The sequence below is a fragment of the Hyla sarda genome, unplaced genomic scaffold, assembly GCF_029499605.1.
Source record: "Hyla sarda isolate aHylSar1 unplaced genomic scaffold, aHylSar1.hap1 scaffold_432, whole genome shotgun sequence".
In the NCBI taxonomy this organism is placed as follows: domain Eukaryota; kingdom Metazoa; phylum Chordata; class Amphibia; order Anura; family Hylidae; genus Hyla; species Hyla sarda.
The window spans coordinates 223,097-247,483 of record NW_026610447.1 but is presented as its reverse complement, the minus strand read 5'-3'; the positions used below and the strand labels follow the sequence as shown (position 1 = coordinate 247,483).

At 47.5% G+C, this 24,387-nt stretch overlaps 9 non-coding genes across 9 annotated transcripts; all 9 read left to right on the top strand.

Moving 5' to 3' along the window:
• The first annotated feature begins 1,497 nt into the window (after window positions 1-1,497).
• LOC130334370 (U2 spliceosomal RNA) lies at window positions 1,498-1,690 on the top strand. The gene has a single exon (XR_008876191.1). It is a non-coding gene; the product is annotated as a U2 spliceosomal RNA (small nuclear RNA).
• Window positions 1,691-3,772: 2,082 nt separating this feature from the next.
• LOC130334365 (U2 spliceosomal RNA) lies at window positions 3,773-3,962 on the top strand. Its single transcript, XR_008876186.1, has one exon. It is a non-coding gene; the product is annotated as a U2 spliceosomal RNA (small nuclear RNA).
• A 2,089-nt stretch (window positions 3,963-6,051) lies between these two features.
• LOC130334318 (U2 spliceosomal RNA) lies at window positions 6,052-6,243 on the top strand. The gene has a single exon (XR_008876142.1). It is a non-coding gene; the product is annotated as a U2 spliceosomal RNA (small nuclear RNA).
• A 5,177-nt stretch (window positions 6,244-11,420) lies between these two features.
• Window positions 11,421-11,611, top strand: LOC130334363 (U2 spliceosomal RNA). Its single transcript, XR_008876184.1, has one exon. It is a non-coding gene; the product is annotated as a U2 spliceosomal RNA (small nuclear RNA).
• Window positions 11,612-13,703: 2,092 nt separating this feature from the next.
• Window positions 13,704-13,894, top strand: LOC130334354 (U2 spliceosomal RNA). The gene has a single exon (XR_008876176.1). It is a non-coding gene; the product is annotated as a U2 spliceosomal RNA (small nuclear RNA).
• A 2,078-nt stretch (window positions 13,895-15,972) lies between these two features.
• Window positions 15,973-16,163, top strand: LOC130334353 (U2 spliceosomal RNA). Its single transcript, XR_008876175.1, has one exon. It is a non-coding gene; the product is annotated as a U2 spliceosomal RNA (small nuclear RNA).
• A 2,083-nt stretch (window positions 16,164-18,246) lies between these two features.
• LOC130334352 (U2 spliceosomal RNA) lies at window positions 18,247-18,437 on the top strand. The gene has a single exon (XR_008876174.1). It is a non-coding gene; the product is annotated as a U2 spliceosomal RNA (small nuclear RNA).
• Window positions 18,438-20,523: 2,086 nt separating this feature from the next.
• Window positions 20,524-20,714, top strand: LOC130334351 (U2 spliceosomal RNA). Its single transcript, XR_008876173.1, has one exon. It is a non-coding gene; the product is annotated as a U2 spliceosomal RNA (small nuclear RNA).
• Window positions 20,715-22,804: 2,090 nt separating this feature from the next.
• LOC130334364 (U2 spliceosomal RNA) lies at window positions 22,805-22,996 on the top strand. The gene has a single exon (XR_008876185.1). It is a non-coding gene; the product is annotated as a U2 spliceosomal RNA (small nuclear RNA).
• Window positions 22,997-24,387: the final 1,391 nt, after the last annotated feature.

Genomic DNA, 24,387 nt, shown 5'->3' with positions numbered 1-24,387 from the left:
TGGCTGTCTATGTCCCGCATCAATATAGACCAAAGTACAGAGGGTTAGGCTATGCTATTGTGCACCTACCTGATGCATCAGAAGGTGCGAGGCCCTTGCTAAATTCTGTGCACAGACTTTTAGATCTATGCTTTAGACTGTATCTAAACCTGCTCCAACATGGACTGACATTCTGGCCTACTTTCAGCCGATGCGACTTGTCTGTCGCTGAACAGTCGCTTTTTATGTATTCAGCACCTATGTATAATGTTGTAAAAATGCTCTAGAAGCTAAAGTCGCAGAAATGTCACACATATTTGGCCTGCAACTTTCTGTGCGACAAATTCAGACAGGAAAAATCAGTATAAATCCTTAGAAAATTATCCCCCAGTGTCTCCATCTGCTGGCGGTATTGATAAGCATTGCTGCACTGATGGGGTATGCATTAGACGAAAAAAAAGAAGAAAAAGAAGAATAATACGCCCAGAAAAGAGGCGAAAAGGAGAAAAACGTAAAAAAACGTGAAAAAAAAGTAAGAGGAAGAGAAGGGAAAAAAAGGTGGAAATGGGTTTAAAAGTGATTTCGGCGGAGAAATATATTATATATATATATATATATATATATATATATATATATATATATATATGCGCACACACACACATAGATATAAACGTATTCTCCGTTGAGATATTGCAGCCGCTGCTGTGTCCAGGCCCAGGAGCCTTAGCACTGTGCTGTGATGTCACTCAATACCACTGACATCACTAGGTGTAAACAACATCTCTCCTTTGCTGTGTATGTGACTATGGAGCTGTTTGGTGATGTCGTCTATTACGGCCTTCATAGAAGCAACAGGAGATTGTTGCATCCATCTTGAACCCTCAGAACTACAGTGCTATGATGTCACTCACTTCCACAGGCCTTGCAGAGTGTAAACAACAACAACCCAGCTTTGTTGTGTATGTAACCAAAGGGATTTGTGATGTCACCTAGAACCTTCACAGCAGCGACAGCTTTATGAGGAGCATCAGCACTGCTCTGCCTGAGCAGAACCATCACCGCCATAGGTTGTCAAATAACCCGGATTTAACCCACACAGGTAAGTCCAATGGGGTGCAGGCATGTCCTCTATGCTTACAGCTTCCCGTGGGTGTTGGTTTGATACCGTTTGGGGACAGCCAAGGAGGCATCTGCAGGCAACAAAGGTAGGTGTGTGCTTGTGTGTGTGTTTCCTATGCAGATCCTAAGCCCAGTGTCACATGCAAGTAGGAGGAGTAAGAAGGGTTCCTGGCAAATCCGGGTTATGGATTGCATTTAAAAAGGCCCCGTGGGAGTGCAATGGGCCCCTGTCTTGCTGCTTAGCAATAATGGTATGGGTTTAGGTTCTGCTGTGTGTACTGGTGGTTGACTGCCCCCCAGCCCAGAGTGTGCATGGAAAATTGTCTGGCAGCCTCCCTGACAGCAAGCAGTGATAGTGCCCATGAAGGGGACCTTGTTGGGCCCGCCCCTTTCACGGTTATCGCTTCTCGGCCTTTTGGGCTAAGATCAAGTGTAGTATCTGTTCTTATCAGTTTAATATCTGATACGTCCCCTATCTGGGGGACCATATATTAAATGGATTTTTGAGAACGGGGGCCGATTTCGAAGCTTGCTTCCGTCGCCCTATGCATTGACCCGATATGGCAGTATCTTCGGGTACAGTGCACCACCCCCTTACAGGGTTAAAAAGAAGATTCCTACTTTCATTGCTACCTGCTTGCTGGCTAGCCAGCTAGCCAGCCCTGTGGGCCTTGCTGCTGCTGCAGCCAAAAAACAAAAGGTGGTGCTGCTGCTGCTTCTGCTGCTTCTGCTTGTGTCTGGCCCCTGTTGGAGCGTCAGGCACAGGACTTCTGCTGCTGCTGACTAAATGCCTCCTTAATTGGATCATTTGAGTAGCCAGCACACCTGTGCAGGTAGGGCATGACATGATAGGCAGCTGCCTTGATAGCGGGTGGGTGCTGAATGTTCCTAATTGACAAATAAGATTAATGCTTATGAAGAAATATAAAATCTCATCCCTTCCCCAATATCGCGCCACACCCCTACCCCTTAATTCCCTGGTTGAACGTGATGGACATATGTCTTTTTTCGACCGTACTAACTATGTAACTATGTAACATAACATGGGGGGGGGGGGGGGGGGGTCTCCTGGCTGTTCACACAGGTGTGTCATTGCTGTACATTGACCATGCATTGCTTCTGTGGTATTGCAAAGGCAAAGACAAATGCTTCCAGCCATCCATTGCACTAATGGATTGGTCATCAGCTGGCTGTCTATGTCCCGCATCAATATAGACCAAAGTACAGAGGGTTAGGCTATGCTATTGTGCACCTACCTGATGCATCAGAAGGTGCGAGGCCCTTGCTAAATTCTGTGCACAGACTTTGAGATCTATGCTTTAGACTGTATCTAAACCTGCTCCAACATGGACTGACATTCTGGCCTACTTTCAGCCGATGCGACTTGTCTGTCGCTGAACAGTCGCTTTTTATGTATTCAGCACCTATGTATAATGTTGTAAAAATGCTCTAGAAGCTAAAGTCGCAGAAATGTCACACATATTTGGCCTGCAACTTTCTGTGCGACAAATTCAGACAGGAAAAATCAGTATAAATCCTTAGAAAATTATCCCCCAGTGTCTCCATCTGCTGGCGGTATTGAATAAGCATTGCTGCACTGATGGGGGTATGCATTAGACGAAAAAAAAGAAGAAAAAGAAGAATAATACGCCCAGAAAAGAGGCGAAAAGGAGAAAAACGTAAAAAAAACGTGAAAAAAAAGTAAGAGGAAGAGAAGGGAAAAAAAGGTGGAAATGGGTTTAAAAGTGATTTCGGCGGAGAAATATATATATATATATATATATATATATATATATATATATGCGCACACACACACATAGATATAAACGTATTCTCCGTTGAGATATTGCAGCCGCTGCTGTGTCCAGGCCCAGGAGCCTTAGCACTGTGCTGTGATGTCACTCAATACCACTGACATCACTAGGTGTAAACAACATCTCTCCTTTGCTGTGTATGTGACTATGGAGCTGTTTGGTGATGTCGTCTATTACGGCCTTCATAGAAGCAACAGGAGATTGTTTGCATCCATCTTGAACCCTCAGAACTACAGTGCTATGATGTCACTCACTACCACAGGCCTGCAGAGTGTAAACAACAACAACCCAGCTTTGTTGTGTATGTAACCAAAGGGATTTGTGATGTCACCTAGAACCTTCACAGCAGCGACAGCTTTATGAGGAGCATCAGCACTTGCTCTGCCTGAGCAGAACCATCACCGCCATAGGTTGTCAAATAACCCGGATTTAACCCACACAGGTAAGTCCAATGGGGTGCAGGCATGTCCTCTATGCTTACAGCTTCCGTGGGTGTTGGTTTGATACCGTTTGGGGACAGCCAAGGAGGCATCTGCAGGCAACAAAGGTAGGTGTGTGCTTGTGTGTGTGTTTCCTATGCAGATCCTAAGCCCAGTTGTCACATGCAAGTAGGAGGAGTAAGAAGGGTTCCTGGCAAATCCGGTTATGGATTGCATTTAAAAAGGCCCCGTGGGAGTGCAATGGGCCCCTGTCTTGCTGCTTAGCAATAATGGTATGGGTTTAGGTTCTGCTGTGTGTACTGGTGGTTGACTGCCCCCCAGCCAGAGTGTGCATGGAAAATTGTCTGGCAGCCTCCCTGACAGCAAGCAGTGATAGTGCCCATGAAGGGGGACCTTGTTGGGCCCGCCCCTTTCACGGTTATCGCTTCTCGGCCTTTTGGCTAAGATCAAGTGTAGTATCTGTTCTTATCAGTTTAATATCTGATACGTCCCCTATCTGGGGACCATATATTAAATGGATTTTGAGAACGGGGGCCGATTTCGAAGCTTGCTTCCGTCGCCCTATGCATTGACCCGATATGGCAGTATCTTCGGGTACAGTGCACCACCCCCTTACAGGGTTAAAAAGAAAGATTCCTACTTTCATTGCTACCTGCTTGCTGGCTAGCCAGCTAGCCAGCCCTGTGGGCCTTGCTGCTGCTGCAGCCAAAAAACAAAAGGTGGTGCTGCTGCTTGCTTCTGCTGCTTCTGCTTGTGTCTGGCCCCTGTTGGAGCGTCCAGGCACAGGACTTCTGCTGCTGCTGACTAAATGGCCTCCTTAATTGGATCATTTGAGTAGCCAGCACACCTGTGCAGGTAGGGCATGACATGATAGGCAGCTGCCTTGATAGCGGGTGGGTGCTGAATGTTCCTAATTGACAAAATAAGATTAATGCTTATGAAGAAATATAAAATCTCATCCCTTCCCCAATATCGCGCCACACCCCCTACCCCTTAATTCCCTGGTTGAACGTGATGGACATATGTCTTTTTTCGACCGTACTAACTATGTAACTATGTAACATAACATGGGGGGGGGGGGGGGGGTCTCCTGGCTGTTCACACAGGTGTGTCATTGCTTGTACATTGACCATGCATTGCTTCTGTGGTATTGCAAAGGCAAAGACAAATGCTTCCAGCCATCCATTGCACTAATGGATTGGTCATCAGCTGGCTGTCTATGTCCCGCATCAATATAGACCAAAGTACAGAGGGTTAGGCTATGCTATTGTGCACCTACCTGATGCATCAGAAGGTGCGAGGGCCCTTGCTAAATTCTGTGCACAGACTTTGAGATCTATGCTTTAGACTGTATCTAAACCTGCTCCAACATGGACTGACATTCTGGCCTACTTTCAGCCGATGCGACTTGTCTGTCGCTGAACAGTCGCTTTTTATGTATTCAGCACCTATGTATAATGTTGTAAAAATGCTCTAGAAGCTAAAGTCGCAGAAATGTCACACATATTTGGCCTGCAACTTTCTGTGCGACAAATTCAGACAGGAAAAATCAGTATAAATCCTTAGAAAATTATCCCCCAGTGTCTCCATCTGCTGGCGGTATTGAATAAGCATTGCTGCACTGATGGGGTATGCATTAGACGAAAAAAAAAGAAGAAAAAGAAGAATAATACGCCCAGAAAAGAGGCGAAAAGGAGAAAAACGTAAAAAAACGTGAAAAAAAAGTAAGAGGAAGAGAAGGGAAAAAAAGGTGGAAATGGGGTTTAAAAGTGATTTCGGCAGAGAAATATATATATATATATATATATATATATATATATATATATACGCGCACACACACACATATATATAAACGTATTCTCCGTTGAGATATTGCAGCCGCTGCTGTGTCCAGGCCCAGGAGCCTTAGCACTGTGCTGTGATGTCACTCAATACCACTGACATCACTAGGTGTAAACAACATCTCTCCTTTGCTGTGTATGTGACTATGGAGCTGTTTGGTGATGTCGTCTATTACGGCCTTCATAGAAGCAACAGGAGATTGTTGCATCCATCTTGAACCCTCAGAACTACAGTGCTATGATGTCACTCACTTCCACAGGCCTTGCAGAGTGTAAACAACAACAACCCAGCTTTGTTGTGTATGTAACCAAAGGGATTTGTGATGTCACCTAGAACCTTCACAGCAGCGACAGCTTTATGAGGAGCATCAGCACTGCTCTGCCTGAGCAGAACCATCACCGCCATAGGTTGTCAAATAACCCGGATTTAACCCACACAGGTAAGTCCAATGGGGTGCAGGCATGTCCTCTATGCTTACAGCTTCCCGTGGGTGTTGGTTTGATACCGTTTGGGGACAGCCAAGGAGGCATCTGCAGGCAACAAAGGTAGGTGTGTGCTTGTGTGTGTGTTTCCTATGCAGATCCTAAGCCCAGTGTCACATGCAAGTAGGAGGAGTAAGAAGGGTTCCTGGCAAATCCGGGTTATGGATTGCATTTAAAAAGGCCCCGTGGGAGTGCAATGGGCCCCTGTCTTGCTGCTTAGCAATAATGGTATGGGTTTAGGTTCTGCTGTGTGTACTGGTGGTTGACTGCCCCCAGCCCAGAGTGTGCATGGAAAATTGTCTGGCAGCCTCCCTGACAGCAAGCAGTGATAGTGCCCATGAAGGGGACCTTGTTGGGCCCGCCCCTTTCACGGTTATTGCTTCTCGGCCTTTTGGCTAAGATCAAGTGTAGTATCTGTTCTTATCAGTTTAATATCTGATACGTCCCCTATCTGGGGACCATATATTAAATGGATTTTTGAGAACGGGGGCCGATTTCGAAGCTTGCTTCCGTCCGCCCTATGCATTGACCCGATATGGCAGTATCTTCGGGTACAGTGCACCACCCCCTTACAGGGTTAAAAGAAAGATTCCTACTTTCATTGCTACCTGCTTGCTGGCTAGCCAGCTAGCCAGCCCTGTGGGCCTTGCTGCTGCTGCAGCCAAAAAACAAAAGGTGGTGCTGCTGCTGCTTCTGCTGCTTCTGCTTGTGTCTGGCCCCTGTTGGAGCGTCCAGGCACAGGACTTCTGCTGCTGCTGACTAAATGGCCTCCTTAATTGGTTCATTTGAGTAGCCAGCACACCTGTGCAGGTAGGGCATGACATGATAGGCAGCTGCCATTGATAGCGGGTGGGTGCTGAATGTTCCTAATTGACAAAATAAGATTAATGCTTATGAAGAAATATAAAATCTCATCCCTTCCCCAATATCGCGCCACACCCCCTACCCCTTAATTCCTGTTACGCCTAGCGCTCCGGGTCCCCGCTCCTCCCCGGAGCGCTCACGGCGCCTTTCTCCCTGCAGCTCCCCCGGTCAGCGCTGACCGGGAGCGCTGCCCTGTCATGGCCGTTGGGGATGCGATTCGCACAGCGGGACGCGCCCGCTCGCGAATCGCATCCCAGGTCACTTACCCGTTCCCGTCTCCTGCGGTCATGTGCTGGCGCGCGCGGCTCCGCTCTCTAGGGCGCGCGCGCGCCAGCTCCCTGAGACTTAAAGGGCCAGTGCACCAATGATTGGTGCCTGGCCCAATTAGCTTAATTGGTTCCCATCTGTTTCCTGGCTATATCTAGTCTCCTCCTTGCACTTCCTTGCCGGATCTTGTTGCCCTAGAGCCTAGTGAAAGCGTTTTTGTGTGTTTATACCCTGTGTACCAGAACTTTGCTATCTCCCCTGACTACGAACCTTGCGCCTGCCCCCGACCTTCTGCTACGTCCGACTTTGCTTCTGCCTACTCCTTGTACCTCGCCTATCTTCAGCAGCCAGAGAGGTGAGCCGTTGCTAGTGGATACGACCTGGTCACTACCGCCGCAGCAAGACCATCCCGCTTTGCGGCGGGCTCTGGTGAAAACCTGTAGTGTCTTAGAACCGGTCCACTAGCACGGTCCTCGCTATCCCTCTCTGGCACAGAGGATCCACCTCCTGCCAGCCGGCATCGTGACAGTAGATCCGGCCATGGATCCCGCTGAGGTTCCCCTGCCAGTTGTCTCTGATATCGCCCGACAGATCGCCCATCTAACCCACCAGCTGTCGGAAGTGTCCACCATTGTGCGCCAACATTCGCAACTTCTTCAGCAATCATCTCCTTCGCCAGCTCCTGCACCTCCTTCGCTGCGAGTGGCCACTCCTAGCCTCCACCTGTCCTTGCCGGACAAATTTAATGGGGACTCTAAGTTTTGCCGTGGCTTTCTTTCGCAATGTTCATTGCACCTGGAGATGATGTCGGACCTGTTTCCCACTGAAAGGTCTAAGGTGGCTTTCGTAGTCAGCCTTCTGTCTGGAAAAGCTCTGTCTTGGGCCACACCGCTCTGGGACCGCAATGACCCCGTCACTGCCTCCGTACACTCCTTCTTCTCGGAAATCCGAAGTGTCTTTGAGGAACCTGCCCGAGCCTCTTCTGCTGAGACTGCCCTGTTGAACCTGGTCCAGGTAATTCTTCCGTTGGCGAGTATGCCGTACAGTTCCGTACCCTTGCTTCAGAATTATCCTGGAATAATGAGGCACTCTGCGCGACCTTCAAAAAGGCCTATCCAGTCGCATCAAGGATGTGCTGGCCGCACGAGAGATTCCTGCCAATCTGCAAGAACTCATCCATCTAGCTACCCGCATTGACATGCGTTTTTCTGAGCGACACCAAGAGCTCCGCCAGGACAGGAAAAAGACTTAGATCTCTGGGCACCTCTCCCACAGTATCCGTTGCAATCTACGCCTGGGCCTCCCGCCGAGGAGGCCATGCAAGTGGATAAGTCTCGCCTGACCCAGGAAGAGAGGAATCGCCGTAAGGAAGAGAATCTTTGTCTGTACTGTGCCAGTACCGAGCATTTCTTGGTGGATTGCCCTATCCGTCCTCCACGCCTGGGAAACGCACGCACGCACCCAGCTCACGTGGGTGTGGCGTCTCTTGGTTCCAAGTCTGCTCCTCCACGTCTCACGGTACCCGTGCGGATTTCTGCTTCAGCCAGCTCTTCTCTCTCAGCCGTGGCCTGCCTGGACTCTGGAGCTTCTGGAAATTTTATTCGAGAGTCCCTAGTGAATAAATTTCGCATTCCGGTGACCCGTCTTGTCAAGCCACTCCACGTTTCCGCGGTCAACGGAGCCAAGTTGGATTGCACCATACGTTTCCGCACGGAGCCCCTTCTTATGAGCATCGGATCTCATCATGAGAGGATTGAACTTTTGGTCCTCCCCAATTGCACCTCGGAAATTCTCCTTGGACTTCCCTGGCTTCAACTTCATTCCCCTACCCTGGATTGGTCCACTGGGGAGATCAGGAGTTGGGGGTCCTCTTGTTCCAAGAACTGTCTAAAACCGGTTCCCAGTACTCCCTGCCGTGACCCTGTGGTTCCTCCTGTTTCCGGTCCCCCTAAGGTCATTAAGGACTCTGCCTGCCACAGGAAATGCCCCTCCCCCCCTCCCAGTCCCGTCAGGCAAGCCTCTGTGCCACCCCATGGCCCCCGTCCTGGTGTCACACTGCCCCGTGCCAGGTCTCGCCCTCTGCCCTCTCTCCCCATTCCTACTCCTGCGGTTCTGCCTGCCGTTGAGGAATCCCTCCTTCCTTTCCCGGTGTCCTCATCCCAGGGGAGGCAGTTACCCGATAAAGAGAAGGGGAGACCTAAGGGGGGGGGGTACTGTTACGCCTAGCGCTCCGGGTCCCCGCTCCTCCCCGGAGCGCTCACGGCGCCTTTCTCCCTGCAGCTCCCCGGTCAGCGCTGACCGGGAGCGCTGCCCTGTCATGGCCGTTGGGGATGCGATTCGCACAGCGGGACGCGCCCGCTCGCGAATCGCATCCCAGGTCACTTACCCGTTCCCGTCTCCTGCGGTCATGTGCTGGCGCGCGCGGCTCCGCTCTCTAGGGCGCGCGCGCGCCAGCTCCCTGAGACTTAAAGGGCCAGTGCACCAATGATTGGTGCCTGGCCCAATTAGCTTAATTGGTTCCCATCTGTTTCCTGGCTATATCTAGTCTCCTCCCTTGCACTTCCTTGCCGGATCTTGTTGCCCTAGAGCCTAGTGAAAGCGTTTTTGTGTGTTTATACCCTGTGTACCAGAACTTTGCTATCTCCCCTGACTACGAACCTTGCCGCCTGCCCCCGACCTTCTGCTACGTCCGACTTTGCTTCTGCCTACTCCCTTGTACCTCGCCTATCTTCAGCAGCCAGAGAGGTGAGCCGTTGCTAGTGGATACGACCTGGTCACTACCGCCGCAGCAAGACCATCCCGCTTTGCGGCGGGCTCTGGTGAAAACCTGTAGTGTCTTAGAACCGGTCCACTAGCACGGTCCTCGCTATCCCTCTCTGGCACAGAGGATCCACCTCCTGCCAGCCGGCATCGTGACAATTCCCTGGTTGAACGTGATGGACATATGTCTTTTTTCGACCGTACTAACTATGTAACTATGTAACATAACATGGGGGGGGGGGGGGTCTCCTGGCTGTTCACACAGGTGTGTCATTGCTGTACATTGACCATGCATTGCTTCTGTGGTATTGCAAAGGCAAAGACAAATGCTTCCAGCCATCCATTGCACTAATGGATTGGTCATCAGCTGGCTGTCTATGTCCCGCATCAATATAGACCAAAGTACAGAGGGTTAGGCTATGCTATTGTGCACCTACCTGATGCATCAGAAGGTGCGAGGCCCTTGCTAAATTCTGTGCACAGACTTTGAGATCTATGCTTTAGACTGTATCTAAACCTGCTCCAACATGGACTGACATTCTGGCCTACTTTCAGCCGATGCGACTTGTCTGTCGCTGAACAGTCGCTTTTTATGTATTCAGCACCTATGTATAATGTTGTAAAAATGCTCTAGAAGCTAAAGTCGCAGAAATGTCACACATATTTGGCCTGCAACTTTCTGTGCGACAAATTCAGACAGGAAAAATCAGTATAAATCCTTAGAAAATTATCCCCCAGTGTCTCCATCTGCTGGCGGTATTGAATAAGCATTGCTGCACTGATGGGGTATGCATTAGACGAAAAAAAAGAAGAAAAAGAAGAATAATACGCCCAGAAAAGAGGCGAAAAGGAGAAAAACGTAAAAAAACGTGAAAAAAAAGTAAGAGGAAGAGAAGGGAAAAAAAGGTGGAAATGGGTTTAAAAGTGATTTCGGCGGAGAAATATATATATATATATATATATATATATATATATATATATGCGCACACACACACATAGATATAAACGTATTCTCCGTTGAGATATTGCAGCCGCTGCTGTGTCCAGGCCCAGGAGCCTTAGCACTGTGCTGTGATGTCACTCAATACCACTGACATCACTAGGTGTAAACAACATCTCTCCTTTGCTGTGTATGTGACTATGGAGCTGTTTGGTGATGTCGTCTATTACGGCCTTCATAGAAGCAACAGGAGATTGTTGCATCCATCTTGAACCCTCAGAACTACAGTGCTATGATGTCACTCACTTCCACAGGCCTTGCAGAGTGTAAACAACAACAACCCAGCTTTGTTGTGTATGTAACCAAAGGGATTTGTGATGTCACCTAGAACCTTCACAGCAGCGACAGCTTTATGAGGAGCATCAGCACTGCTCTGCCTGAGCAGAACCATCACCGCCATAGGTTGTCAAATAACCCGGATTTAACCCACACAGGTAAGTCCAATGGGGTGCAGGCATGTCCTCTATGCTTACAGCTTCCCGTGGGTGTTGGTTTGATACCGTTTGGGGACAGCCAAGGAGGCATCTGCAGGCAACAAAGGTAGGTGTGTGCTTGTGTGTGTGTTTCCTATGCAGATCCTAAGCCCAGTGTCACATGCAAGTAGGAGGAGTAAGAAGGGTTCCTGGCAAATCCGGGTTATGGATTGCATTTAAAAAGGCCCCGTGGGAGTGCAATGGGCCCCTGTCTTGCTGCTTAGCAATAATGGTATGGGTTTAGGTTCTGCTGTGTGTACTGGTGGTTGACTGCCCCCCAGCCCAGAGTGTGCATGGAAAATTGTCTGGCAGCCTCCCTGACAGCAAGCAGTGATAGTGCCCATGAAGGGGACCTTGTTGGGCCCGCCCCTTTCACGGTTATCGCTTCTCGGCCTTTTGGCTAAGATCAAGTGTAGCATCTGTTCTTATCAGTTTAATATCTGATACGTCCCCTATCTGGGGACCATATATTAAATGGATTTTTGAGAACGGGGGCCGATTTCGAAGCTTGCTTCCGTCGCCCTATGCATTGACCCGATATGGCAGTATCTTCGGGTACAGTGCACCACCCCCTTACAGGGTTAAAAAGAAAGATTCCTACTTTCATTGCTACCTGCTTGCTGGCTAGCCAGCTAGCCAGCCCTGTGGGCCTTGCTGCTGCTGCAGCCAAAAAACAAAAGGTGGTGCTGCTGCTGCTTCTGCTGCTTCTGCTTGTGTCTGGCCCCTGTTGGAGCGTCCAGGCACAGGACTTCTGCTGCTGCTGACTAAATGGCCTCCTTAATTGGATCATTTGAGTAGCCAGCACACCTGTGCAGGTAGGGCATGACATGATAGGCAGCTGCCTTGATAGCGGGTGGGTGCTGAATGTTCCTAATTGACAAAATAAGATTAATGCTTATGAAGAAATATAAAATCTCATCCCTTCCCCAATATCGCGCCACACCCCTACCCCTTAATTCCCTGGTTGAACGTGATGGACATATGTCTTTTTTCGACCGTACTAACTATGTAACTATGTAACATAACATGGGGGGGGGGGGGGGGGGGTCTCCTGGCTGTTCACACAGGTGTGTCATTGCTGTACATTGACCATGCATTGCTTCTGTGGTATTGCAAAGGCAAAGACAAATGCTTCCAGCCATCCATTGCACTAATGGATTGGTCATCAGCTGGCTGTCTATGTCCCGCATCAATATAGACCAAAGTACAGAGGGTTAGGCTATGCTATTGTGCACCTACCTGATGCATCAGAAGGTGCGAGGCCCTTGCTAAATTCTGTGCACAGACTTTGAGATCTATGCTTTAGACTGTATCTAAACCTGCTCCAACATGGACTGACATTCTGGCCTACTTTCAGCCGATGCGACTTGTCTGTCGCTGAACAGTCGCTTTTTATGTATTCAGCACCTATGTATAATGTTGTAAAAATGCTCTAGAAGCTAAAGTCGCAGAAATGTCACACATATTTGGCCTGCAACTTTCTGTGCGACAAATTCAGACAGGAAAAATCAGTATAAATCCTTAGAAAATTATCCCCCAGTGTCTCCATCTGCTGGCGGTATTGAATAAGCATTGCTGCACTGATGGGGTATGCATTAGACGAAAAAAAAGAAGAAAAAGAAGAATAATACGCCCAGAAAAGAGGCGAAAAGGAGAAAAACGTAAAAAAACGTGAAAAAAAAGTAAGAGGAAGAGAAGGGAAAAAAAGGTGGAAATGGGTTTAAAAGTGATTTCGGCGGAGAAATATATATATATATATATATATATATATATATATATATATATATATATGCGCACACACACACATAGATATAAACGTATTCTCCGTTGAGATATTGCAGCCGCTGCTGTGTCCAGGCCCAGGAGCCTTAGCACTGTGCTGTGATGTCACTCAATACCACTGACATCACTAGGTGTAAACAACATCTCTCCTTTGCTGTGTATGTGACTATGGAGCTGTTTGGTGATGTCGTCTATTACGGCCTTCATAGAAGCAACAGGAGATTGTTGCATCCATCTTGAACCCTCAGAACTACAGTGCTATGATGTCACTCACTTCCACAGGCCTTGCAGAGTGTAAACAACAACAACCCAGCTTTGTTGTGTATGTAACCAAAGGGATTTGTGATGTCACCTAGAACCTTCACAGCAGCGACAGCTTTATGAGGAGCATCAGCACTGCTCTGCCTGAGCAGAACCATCACCGCCATAGGTTGTCAAATAACCCGGATTTAACCCACACAGGTAAGTCCAATGGGGTGCAGGCATGTCCTCTATGCTTACAGCTTCCCGTGGGTGTTGGTTTGATACCGTTTGGGGACAGCCAAGGAGGCATCTGCAGGCAACAAAGGTAGGTGTGTGCTTGTGTGTGTGTTTCCTATGCAGATCCTAAGCCCAGTGTCACATGCAAGTAGGAGGAGTAAGAAGGGTTCCTGGCAAATCCGGGTTATGGATTGCATTTAAAAAGGCCCCGTGGGAGTGCAATGGGCCCCTGTCTTGCTGCTTAGCAATAATGGTATGGGTTTAGGTTCTGCTGTGTGTACTGGTGGTTGACTGCCCCCCAGCCCAGAGTGTGCATGGAAAATTGTCTGGCAGCCTCCCTGACAGCAAGCAGTGATAGTGCCCATGAAGGGGACCTTGTTGGGCCCGCCCCTTTCACGGTTATCGCTTCTCGGCCTTTTGGCTAAGATCAAGTGTAGTATCTGTTCTTATCAGTTTAATATCTGATACGTCCCCTATCTGGGGACCATATATTAAATGGATTTTTGAGAACGGGGGCCGATTTCGAAGCTTGCTTCCGTCGCCCTATGCATTGACCCGATATGGCAGTATCTTCGGGTACAGTGCACCACCCCCTTACAGGGTTAAAAAGAAAGATTCCTACTTTCATTGCTACCTGCTTGCTGGCTAGCCAGCTAGCCAGCCCTGTGGGCCTTGCTGCTGCTGCAGCCAAAAAACAAAAGGTGGTGCTGCTGCTGCTTCTGCTTGTGTCTGGCCCCTGTTGGAGCGTCCAGGCACAGGACTTCTGCTGCTGCTGACTAAATGGCCTCCTTAATTGGATCATTTGAGTAGCCAGCACACCTGTGCAGGTAGGGCATGACATGATAGGCAGCTGCCTTGATAGCGGGTGGGTGCTGAATGTTCCTAATTGACAAAATAAGATTAATGCTTATGAAGAAATATAAAATCTCATCCCTTCCCCAATATCGCGCCACACCCCTACCCCTTAATTCCCTGGTTGAACGTGATGGACATATGTCTTTTTTCGACCGTACTAACTATGTAACTATGTAACATAACATGGGGGGGGGGGGGGGGTCTCCTGGCTGTTCACACAGGTGTGTCATTGCTGTACATTGACCATGCATTGCTTCTGTGGTATTGCAAAGGCAAAGACAAATGCTTCCAGCCATCCATTGCACTAATGGATTGGTCATCAGCTGGCTGTCTATGTCCCGCATCAATATAGACCAAAGTACAGAGGGTTAGGCTATGCTATTGTGCACCTACCTGATGCATCAGAAGGTGCGAGGCCCTTGCTAAATTCTGTGCACAGACTTTGAGATCTATGCTTTAGACTGTATCTAAACCTGCTCCAACATGGACTGACATTCTGGCCTACTTTCAGCCGATGCGACTTGTCTGTCGCTGAACAGTCGCTTTTTATGTATTCAGCACCTATGTATAATGTTGTAAAAATGCTCTAGAAGCTAAAGTCGCAGAAATGTCACACATATTTGGCCTGCAACTTTCTGTGCGACAAATTCAGACAGGAAAAATCAGTATAAATCCTTAGAAAATTATCCCCCAGTGTCTCCATCTGCTGGCGGTATTGAATAAGCATTGCTGCACTGATGGGGTATGCATTAGACGAAAAAAAAGAAGAAAAAGAAGAATAATACGCCCAGAAAAGAGGCGAAAAGGAGAAAAACGTAAAAAAACGTGAAAAAAAAGTAAGAGGAAGAGAAGGGAAAAAAAGGTGGAAATGGGTTTAAAAGTGATTTCGGCGGAGAAATATATATATATATATATATATATATATATATATATATATATATATGCGCACACACACACATAGATATAAACGTATTCTCCGTTGAGATATTGCAGCCGCTGCTGTGTCCAGGCCCAGGAGCCTTAGCACTGTGCTGTGATGTCACTCAATACCACTGACATCACTAGGTGTAAACAACATCTCTCCTTTGCTGTGTATGTGACTATGGAGCTGTTTGGTGATGTCGTCTATTACGGCCTTCATAGAAGCAACAGGAGATTGTTGCATCCATCTAGAACCCTCAGAACTACAGTGCTATGATGTCACTCACTTCCACAGGCCTTGCAGAGTGTAAACAACAACAACCCAGCTTTGTTGTGTATGTAACCAAAGGGATTTGTGATGTCACCTAGAACCTTCACAGCAGCGACAGCTTTATGAGGAGCATCAGCACTGCTCTGCCTGAGCAGAACCATCACCGCCATAGGTTGTCAAATAACCCGGATTTAACCCACACAGGTAAGTCCAATGGGGTGCAGGCATGTCCTCTATGCTTACAGCTTCCCGTGGGTGTTGGTTTGATACCGTTTGGGGACAGCCAAGGAGGCATCTGCAGGCAACAAAGGTAGGTGTGTGCTTGTGTGTGTGTTTCCTATGCAGATCCTAAGCCCAGTGTCACATGCAAGTAGGAGGAGTAAGAAGGGTTCCTGGCAAATCCGGGTTATGGATTGCATTTAAAAAGGCCCCGTGGGAGTGCAATGGGCCCCTGTCTTGCTGCTTAGCAATAATGGTATGGGTTTAGGTTCTGCTGTGTGTACTGGTGGTTGACTGCCCCCCAGCCCAGAGTGTGCATGGAAAATTGTCTGGCAGCCTCCCTGACAGCAAGCAGTGATAGTGCCCATGAAGGGGACCTTGTTGGGCCCGCCCCTTTCACGGTTATCGCTTCTCGGCCTTTTGGCTAAGATCAAGTGTAGTATCTGTTCTTATCAGTTTAATATCTGATACGTCCCCTATCTGGGGACCATATATTAAATGGATTTTTGAGAACGGGGGCCGATTTCGAAGCTTGCTTCCGTCGCCCTATGCATTGACCCGATATGGCAGTATCTTCGGGTACAGTGCACCACCCCCTTACAGGGTTAAAAAGAAAGATTCCTACTTTCATTGCTACCTGCTTGCTGGCTAGCCAGCTAGCCAGCCCTGTGGGCCTTGCTGCTGCTGCAGCCAAAAAACAAAAGGTGGTGCTGCTGCTGCTTCTGCTGCTTCTGCTTGTGTCTGGCCCCTGTTGGAGCGTCCAGGCACAGGACTTCTGCTGCTGCTGACTAAATGGCCTCCTTAATTGGATCATTTGAGTAGCCAGCACACCTGTGCAGGTAGGGCATGACATGATAGGCAGCTGCCTTGATAGCGGGTGGGTGCTGAATGTTCCTAATTGACAAAATAAGATTAATGCTTATGAAGAAATATAAAATCTCATCCCTTCCCCAATATCGCGCCACACCCCTACCCCTTAATTCCCTGGTTGAACGTGATGGACATATGTCTTTTTTCGACCGTACTAACTATGTAACTATGTAACATAACATGGGGGGGGGGGGTCTCCTGGCTGTTCACACAGGTGTGTCATTGCTGTACATTGACCATGCATTGCTTCTGTGGTATTGCAAAGGCAAAGACAAATGCTTCCAGCCATCCATTGCACTAATGGATTGGTCATCAGCTGGCTGTCTATGTCCCGCATCAATATAGACCAAAGTACAGAGGGTTAGGCTATGCTATTGTGCACCTACCTGATGCATCAGAAGGTGCGAGGCCCTTGCTAAATTCTGTGCACAGACTTTGAGATCTATGCTTTAGACTGTATCTAAACCTGCTCCAACATGGACTGACATTCTGGCCTACTTTCAGCCGATGCGACTTGTCTGTCGCTGAACAGTCGCTTTTTATGTATTCAGCACCTATGTATAATGTTGTAAAAATGCTCTAGAAGCTAAAGTCGCAGAAATGTCACACATATTTGGCCTGCAACTTTCTGTGCGACAAATTCAGACAGGAAAAATCAGTATAAATCCTTAGAAAATTATCCCCCAGTGTCTCCATCTGCTGGCGGTATTGAATAAGCATTGCTGCACTGATGGGGTATGCATTAGACGAAAAAAAAGAAGAAAAAGAAGAATAATACGCCCAGAAAAGAGGCGAAAAGGAGAAAAACATAAAAAAACGTGAAAAAAAAGTAAGAGGAAGAGAAGGGAAAAAAAGGTGGAAATGGGTTTAAAAGTGATTTCGGCGGAGAAATATATATATATATATATATATATATATATATATATATATATATATGCGCACACACACACATAGATATAAACGTATTCTCCGTTGAGATATTGCAGCCGCTGCTGTGTCCAGGCCCAGGAGCCTTAGCACTGTGCTGTGATGTCACTCAATACCACTGACATCACTAGGTGTAAACAACATCTCTCCTTTGCTGTGTATGTGACTATGGAGCTGTTTGGTGATGTCGTCTATTACGGCCTTCATAGAAGCAACAGGAGATTGTTGCATCCATCTTGAACCCTCAGAACTACAGTGCTATGATGTCACTCACTTCCACAGGCCTTGCAGAGTGTAAACAACAACAACCCAGCTTTGTTGTGTATGTAACCAAAGGGATTTGTGATGTCACCTAGAACCTTCACAGCAGCGACAGCTTTATGAGGAGCATCAGCACTGCTCTGCCTGAGCAGAACCATCACCGCCATAGGTTGTCAAATAACCCGGATTTAACCCACACAGGTAAGTCCAATGGGGTGCAGGCATGTCCTCTATGCTTACAGCTTCCCGTGGGTGTTGGTTTGATACCGTTTGGGGACAGCCAAGGAGGCATCTGCAGGCAACAAAGGTAGGTGTGTGCTTGTGTGTGTGTTTCCTATGCAGATCCTAAGCCCAGTGTCACATGCAAGTAGGAGGAGTAAGAAGGGTTCCTGGCAAATCCGGGTTATGGATTGCATTTAAAAAGGCCCCGTGGGAGTGCAATGGGCCCCTGTCTTGCTGCTTAGCAATAATGGTATGGGTTTAGGTTCTGCTGTGTGTACTGGTGGTTGACTGCCCCCCAGCCCAGAGTGTGCATGGAAAATTGTCTGGCAGCCTCCCTGACAGCAAGCAGTGATAGTGCCCATGAAGGGGACCTTGTTGGGCCCGCCCCTTTCACGGTTATCGCTTCTCGGCCTTTTGGCTAAGATCAAGTGTAGTATCTGTTCTTATCAGTTTAATATCTGATACGTCCCCTATCTGGGGACCATATATTAAATGGATTTTTGAGAACGGGGGCCGATTTCGAAGCTTGCTTCCGTCGCCCTATGCATTGACCCGATATGGCAGTATCTTCGGGTACAGTGCACCACCCCCTTACAGGGTTAAAAAGAAAGATTCCTACTTTCATTGCTACCTGCTTGCTGGCTAGCCAGCTAGCCAGCCCTGTGGGCCTTGCTGCTGCTGCAGCCAAAAAACAAAAGGTGGTGCTGCTGCTGCTTCTGCTTGTGTCTGGCCCCTGTTGGAGCGTCCAGGCACAGGACTTCTGCTGCTGCTGCTGACTAAATGGCCTCCTTAATTGGATCATTTGAGTAGCCAGCACACCTGTGCAGGTAGGGCATGACATGATAGGCAGCTGCCTTGATAGCGGGTGGGTGCTGAATGTTCCTAATTGACAAAATAAGATTAATGCTTATGAAGAAATATAAAATCTCATCCCTTCCCCAATATCGCGCCACACCCCTACCCCTTAATTCCCTGGTTGAACGTGATGGACATATGTCTTTTTTCGACCGTACTAACTATGTAACTATGTAACATAACATGGGGGGGGGGGGGGGGGGGGGTCTCCTGGCTGTTCACACAGGTGTGTCATTGCTGTACATTGACCATGCATTGCTTCTGTGGTATTGCAAAGGCAAAGACAAATGCTTCCAGCCATCCATTGCACTAATGGATTGGTCATCAGCTGGCTGTCTATGTCCCGCATCAATATAGACCAAAGTACAGAGGGTTAGGCTATGCTATTGTGCACCTACCTGATGCATCAGAAGGTGCGAGGCCCTTGCTAAATTCTGTGCACAGACTTTGAGATCTATGCTTTAGACTGTATCTAAACCTGCTCCAACATGGACTGACATTCTGGCCTACTTTCAGCCGATGCGACTTGTCTGTCGCTGAACAGTCGCTTTTTATGTATTCAGCACCTATGTATAATGTTGTAAAAATGCTCTAGAAGCTAAAGTCGCAGAAATGTCACACATATTTGGCCTGCAACTTTCTGTGCGACAAATTCAGACAGGAAAAATCAGTATAAATCCTTAGAAAATTATCCCCCAGTGTCTCCATCTGCTGGCGGTATTGAATAAGCATTGCTGCACTGATGGGGTATGCATTAGACGAAAAAAAAGAAGAAAAAGAAGAATAATACGCCCAGAAAAGAGGCGAAAAGGAGAAAAACGTAAAAAAACGTGAAAAAAAAGTAAGAGGAAGAGAAGGGAAAAAAAGGTGGAAATGGGTTTAAAAGTGATTTCGGCGGAGAAATATATATATATATATATATATATATATATATATATATATATATATGCGCACACACACACATAGATATAAACGTATTCTCCGTTGAGATATTGCAGCCGCTGCTGTGTCCAGGCCCAGGAGCCTTAGCACTGTGCTGTGATGTCACTCAATACCACTGACATCACTAGGTGTAAACAACATCTCTCCTTTGCTGTGTATGTGACTATGGAGCTGTTTGGTGATGTCGTCTATTACGGCCTTCATAGAAGCAACAGGAGATTGTTGCATCCATCTTGAACCCTCAGAACTACAGTGCTATGATGTCACTCACTTCCACAGGCCTTGCAGAGTGTAAACAACAACAACCCAGCTTTGTTGTGTATGTAACCAAAGGGATTTGTGATGTCACCTAGAACCTTCACAGCAGCGACAGCTTTATGAGGAGCATCAGCACTGCTCTGCCTGAGCAGAACCATCACCGCCATAGGTTGTCAAATAACCCGGATTTAACCCACACAGGTAAGTCCAATGGGGTGCAGGCATGTCCTCTATGCTTACAGCTTCCCGTGGGTGTTGGTTTGATACCGTTTGGGGACAGCCAAGGAGGCATCTGCAGGCAACAAAGGTAGGTGTGTGCTTGTGTGTGTGTTTCCTATGCAGATCCTAAGCCCAGTGTCACATGCAAGTAGGAGGAGTAAGAAGGGTTCCTGGCAAATCCGGGTTATGGATTGCATTTAAAAAGGCCCCGTGGGAGTGCAATGGGCCCCTGTCTTGCTGCTTAGCAATAATGGTATGGGTTTAGGTTCTGCTGTGTGTACTGGTGGTTGACTGCCCCCCAGCCCAGAGTGTGCATGGAAAATTGTCTGGCAGCCTCCCTGACAGCAAGCAGTGATAGTGCCCATGAAGGGGACCTTGTTGGGCCCGCCCCTTTCACGGTTATCGCTTCTCGGCCTTTTGGCTAAGATCAAGTGTAGTATCTGTTCTTATCAGTTTAATATCTGATACGTCCCCTATCTGGGGACCATATATTAAATGGATTTTTGAGAACGGGGGCCGATTTCGAAGCTTGCTTCCGTCGCCCTATGCATTGACCCGATATGGCAGTATCTTCGGGTACAGTGCACCACCCCCTTACAGGGTTAAAAAGAAAGATTCCTACTTTCATTGCTACCTGCTTGCTGGCTAGCCAGCTAGCCAGCCCTGTGGGCCTTGCTGCTGCTGCAGCCAAAAAACAAAAGGTGGTGCTGCTGCTGCTTCTGCTGCTTCTGCTTGTGTCTGGCCGCTGTTGGAGCGTCCAGGCACAGGACTTCTGCTGCTGCTGACTAAATGGCCTCCTTAATTGGATCATTTGAGTAGCCAGCACACCTGTGCAGGTAGGGCATGACATGATAGGCAGCTGCCTTGATAGCGGGTGGGTGCTGAATGTTCCTAATTGACAAAATAAGATTAATGCTTATGAAGAAATATAAAATCTCATCCCTTCCCCAATATCGCGCCACACCCCTACCCCTTAATTCCCTGGTTGAACGTGATGGACATATGTCTTTTTTCGACCGTACTAACTATGTAACTATGTAACATAACATGGGGGGGGGGGGGGGGGTCTCCTGGCTGTTCACACAGGTGTGTCATTGCTGTACATTGACCATGCATTGCTTCTGTGGTATTGCAAAGGCAAAGACAAATGCTTCCAGCCATCCATTGCACTAATGGATTGGTCATCAGCTGGCTGTCTATGTCCCGCATCAATATAGACCAAAGTACAGAGGGTTAGGCTATGCTATTGTGCACCTACCTGATGCATCAGAAGGTGCGAGGCCCTTGCTAAATTCTGTGCACAGACTTTGAGATCTATGCTTTAGACTGTATCTAAACCTGCTCCAACATGGACTGACATTCTGGCCTACTTTCAGCCGATGCGACTTGTCTGTCGCTGAACAGTCGCTTTTTATGTATTCAGCACCTATGTATAATGTTGTAAAAATGCTCTAGAAGCTAAAGTCGCAGAAATGTCACACATATTTGGCCTGCAACTTTCTGTGCGACAAATTCAGACAGGAAAAATCAGTATAAATCCTTAGAAAATTATCCCCCAGTGTCTCCATCTGCTGGCGGTATTGAATAAGCATTGCTGCACTGATGGGGTATGCATTAGACGAAAAAAAAGAAGAAAAAGAAGAATAATACGCCCAGAAAAGAGGCGAAAAGGAGAAAAACGTAAAAAAACGTGAAAAAAAAGTAAGAGGAAGAGAAGGGAAAAAAAGGTGGAAATGGGTTTAAAAGTGATTTCGGCGGAGAAATATATATATATATATATATATATATATATATATATATATATATATATGCGCACACACACACATAGATATAAACGTATTCTCCGTTGAGATATTGCAGCCGCTGCTGTGTCCAGGCCCAGGAGCCTTAGCACTGTGCTGTGATGTCACTCAATACCACTGACATCACTAGGTGTAAACAACATCTCTCCTTTGCTGTGTATGTGACTATGGAGCTGTTTGGTGATGTCGTCTATTACGGCCTTCATAGAAGCAACAGGAGATTGTTGCATCCATCTTGAACCCTCAGAACTACAGTGCTATGATGTCACTCACTTCCACAGGCCTTGCAGAGTGTAAACAACAACAACCCAGCTTTGTTGTGTATGTAACCAAAGGGATTTGTGATGTCACCTAGAACCTTCACAGCAGCGACAGCTTTATGAGGAGCATCAGCACTGCTCTGCCTGAGCAGAACCATCACCGCCATAGGTTGTCAAATAACCCGGATTTAACCCACACAGGTAAGTCCAATGGGGTGCAGGCATGTCCTCTATGCTTACAGCTTCCCGTGGGTGTTGGTTTGATACCGTTTGGGGACAGCCAAGGAGGCATCTGCAGGCAACAAAGGTAGGTGTGTGCTTGTGTGTGTGTTTCCTATGCAGATCCTAAGCCCAGTGTCACATGCAAGTAGGAGGAGTAAGAAGGGTTCCTGGCAAATCCGGGTTATGGATTGCATTTAAAAAGGCCCCGTGGGAGTGCAATGGGCCCCTGTCTTGCTGCTTAGCAATAATGGTATGGGTTTAGGTTCTGCTGTGTGTACTGGTGGTTGACTGCCCCCCAGCCCAGAGTGTGCATGGAAAATTGTCTGGCAGCCTCCCTGACAGCAAGCAGTGATAGTGCCCATGAAGGGGACCTTGTTGGGCCCGCCCCTTTCACGGTTATCGCTTCTCGGCCTTTTGGCTAAGATCAAGTGTAGTATCTGTTCTTATCAGTTTAATATCTGATACGTCCCCTATCTGGGGACCATATATTAAATGGATTTTTGAGAACGGGGGGCCGATTTCGAAGCTTGCTTCCGTCACCCTATGCATTGACCCGATATGGCAGTATCTTCGGGTACAGTGCACCACCCCCTTACAGGGTTAAAAAGAAAGATTCCTACTTTCATTGCTACCTGCTTGCTGGCTAGCCAGCTAGCCAGCCCTGTGGGCCTTGCTGCTGCTGCAGCCAAAAAACAAAAGGTGGTGCTGCTGCTGCTTCTGCTGCTTCTGCTTGTGTCTGGCCCCTGTTGGAGCGTCCAGGCACAGGACTTCTGCTGCTGCTGACTAAATGGCCTCCTTAATTGGATCATTTGAGTAGCCAGCACACCTGTGCAGGTAGGGCATGACATGATAGGCAGCTGCCTTGATAGCGGGTGGGTGCTGAATGTTCCTAATTGACAAAATAAGATTAATGCTTATGAAGAAATATAAAATCTCATCCCTTCCCCAATATCGCGCCACACCCCTACCCCTTAATTCCCTGGTTGAACGTGATGGACATATGTCTTTTTTCGACCGTACTAACTATGTAACTATGTAACATAACATGGGGGGGGGGGGGGGGGTCTCCTGGCTGTTCACACAGGTGTGTCATTGCTGTACATTGACCATGCATTGCTTCTGTGGTATTGCAAAGGCAAAGACAAATGCTTCCAGCCATCCATTGCACTAATGGATTGGTCATCAGCTGGCTGTCTATGTCCCGCATCAATATAGACCAAAGTACAGAGGGTTAGGCTATGCTATTGTGCACCTACCTGATGCATCAGAAGTGCGAGGCCCTTGCTAAATTCTGTGCACAGACTTTGAGATCTATGCTTTAGACTGTATCTAAACCTGCTCCAACATGGACTGACATTCTGGCCTACTTTCAGCCGATGCGACTTGTCTGTCGCTGAACAGTCGCTTTTTATGTATTCAGCACCTATGTATAATGTTGTAAAAATGCTCTAGAAGCTAAAGTCGCAGAAATGTCACACATATTTGGCCTGCAACTTTCTGTGCGACAAATTCAGACAGGAAAAATCAGTATAAATCCTTAGAAAATTATCCCCCAGTGTCTCCATCTGCTGGCGGTATTGAATAAGCATTGCTGCACTGATGGGGTATGCATTAGACGAAAAAAAAGAAGAAAAAGAAGAATAATACGCCCAGAAAAGAGGCGAAAAGGAGAAAAACGTAAAAAAACGTGAAAAAAAAGTAAGAGGAAGAGAAGGGAAAAAAAGGTGGAAATGGGTTTAAAAGTGATTTCGGCGGAGAATATATATATATATATATATATATATATATATATATATATATATATGCGCACACACACACATAGATATAAACGTATTCTCCGTTGAGATATTGCAGCCGCTGCTGTGTCCAGGCCCAGGAGCCTTAGCACTGTGCTGTGATGTCACTCAATACCACTGACATCACTAGGTGTAAACAACATCTCTCCTTTGCTGTGTATGTGACTATGGAGCTGTTTGGTGAT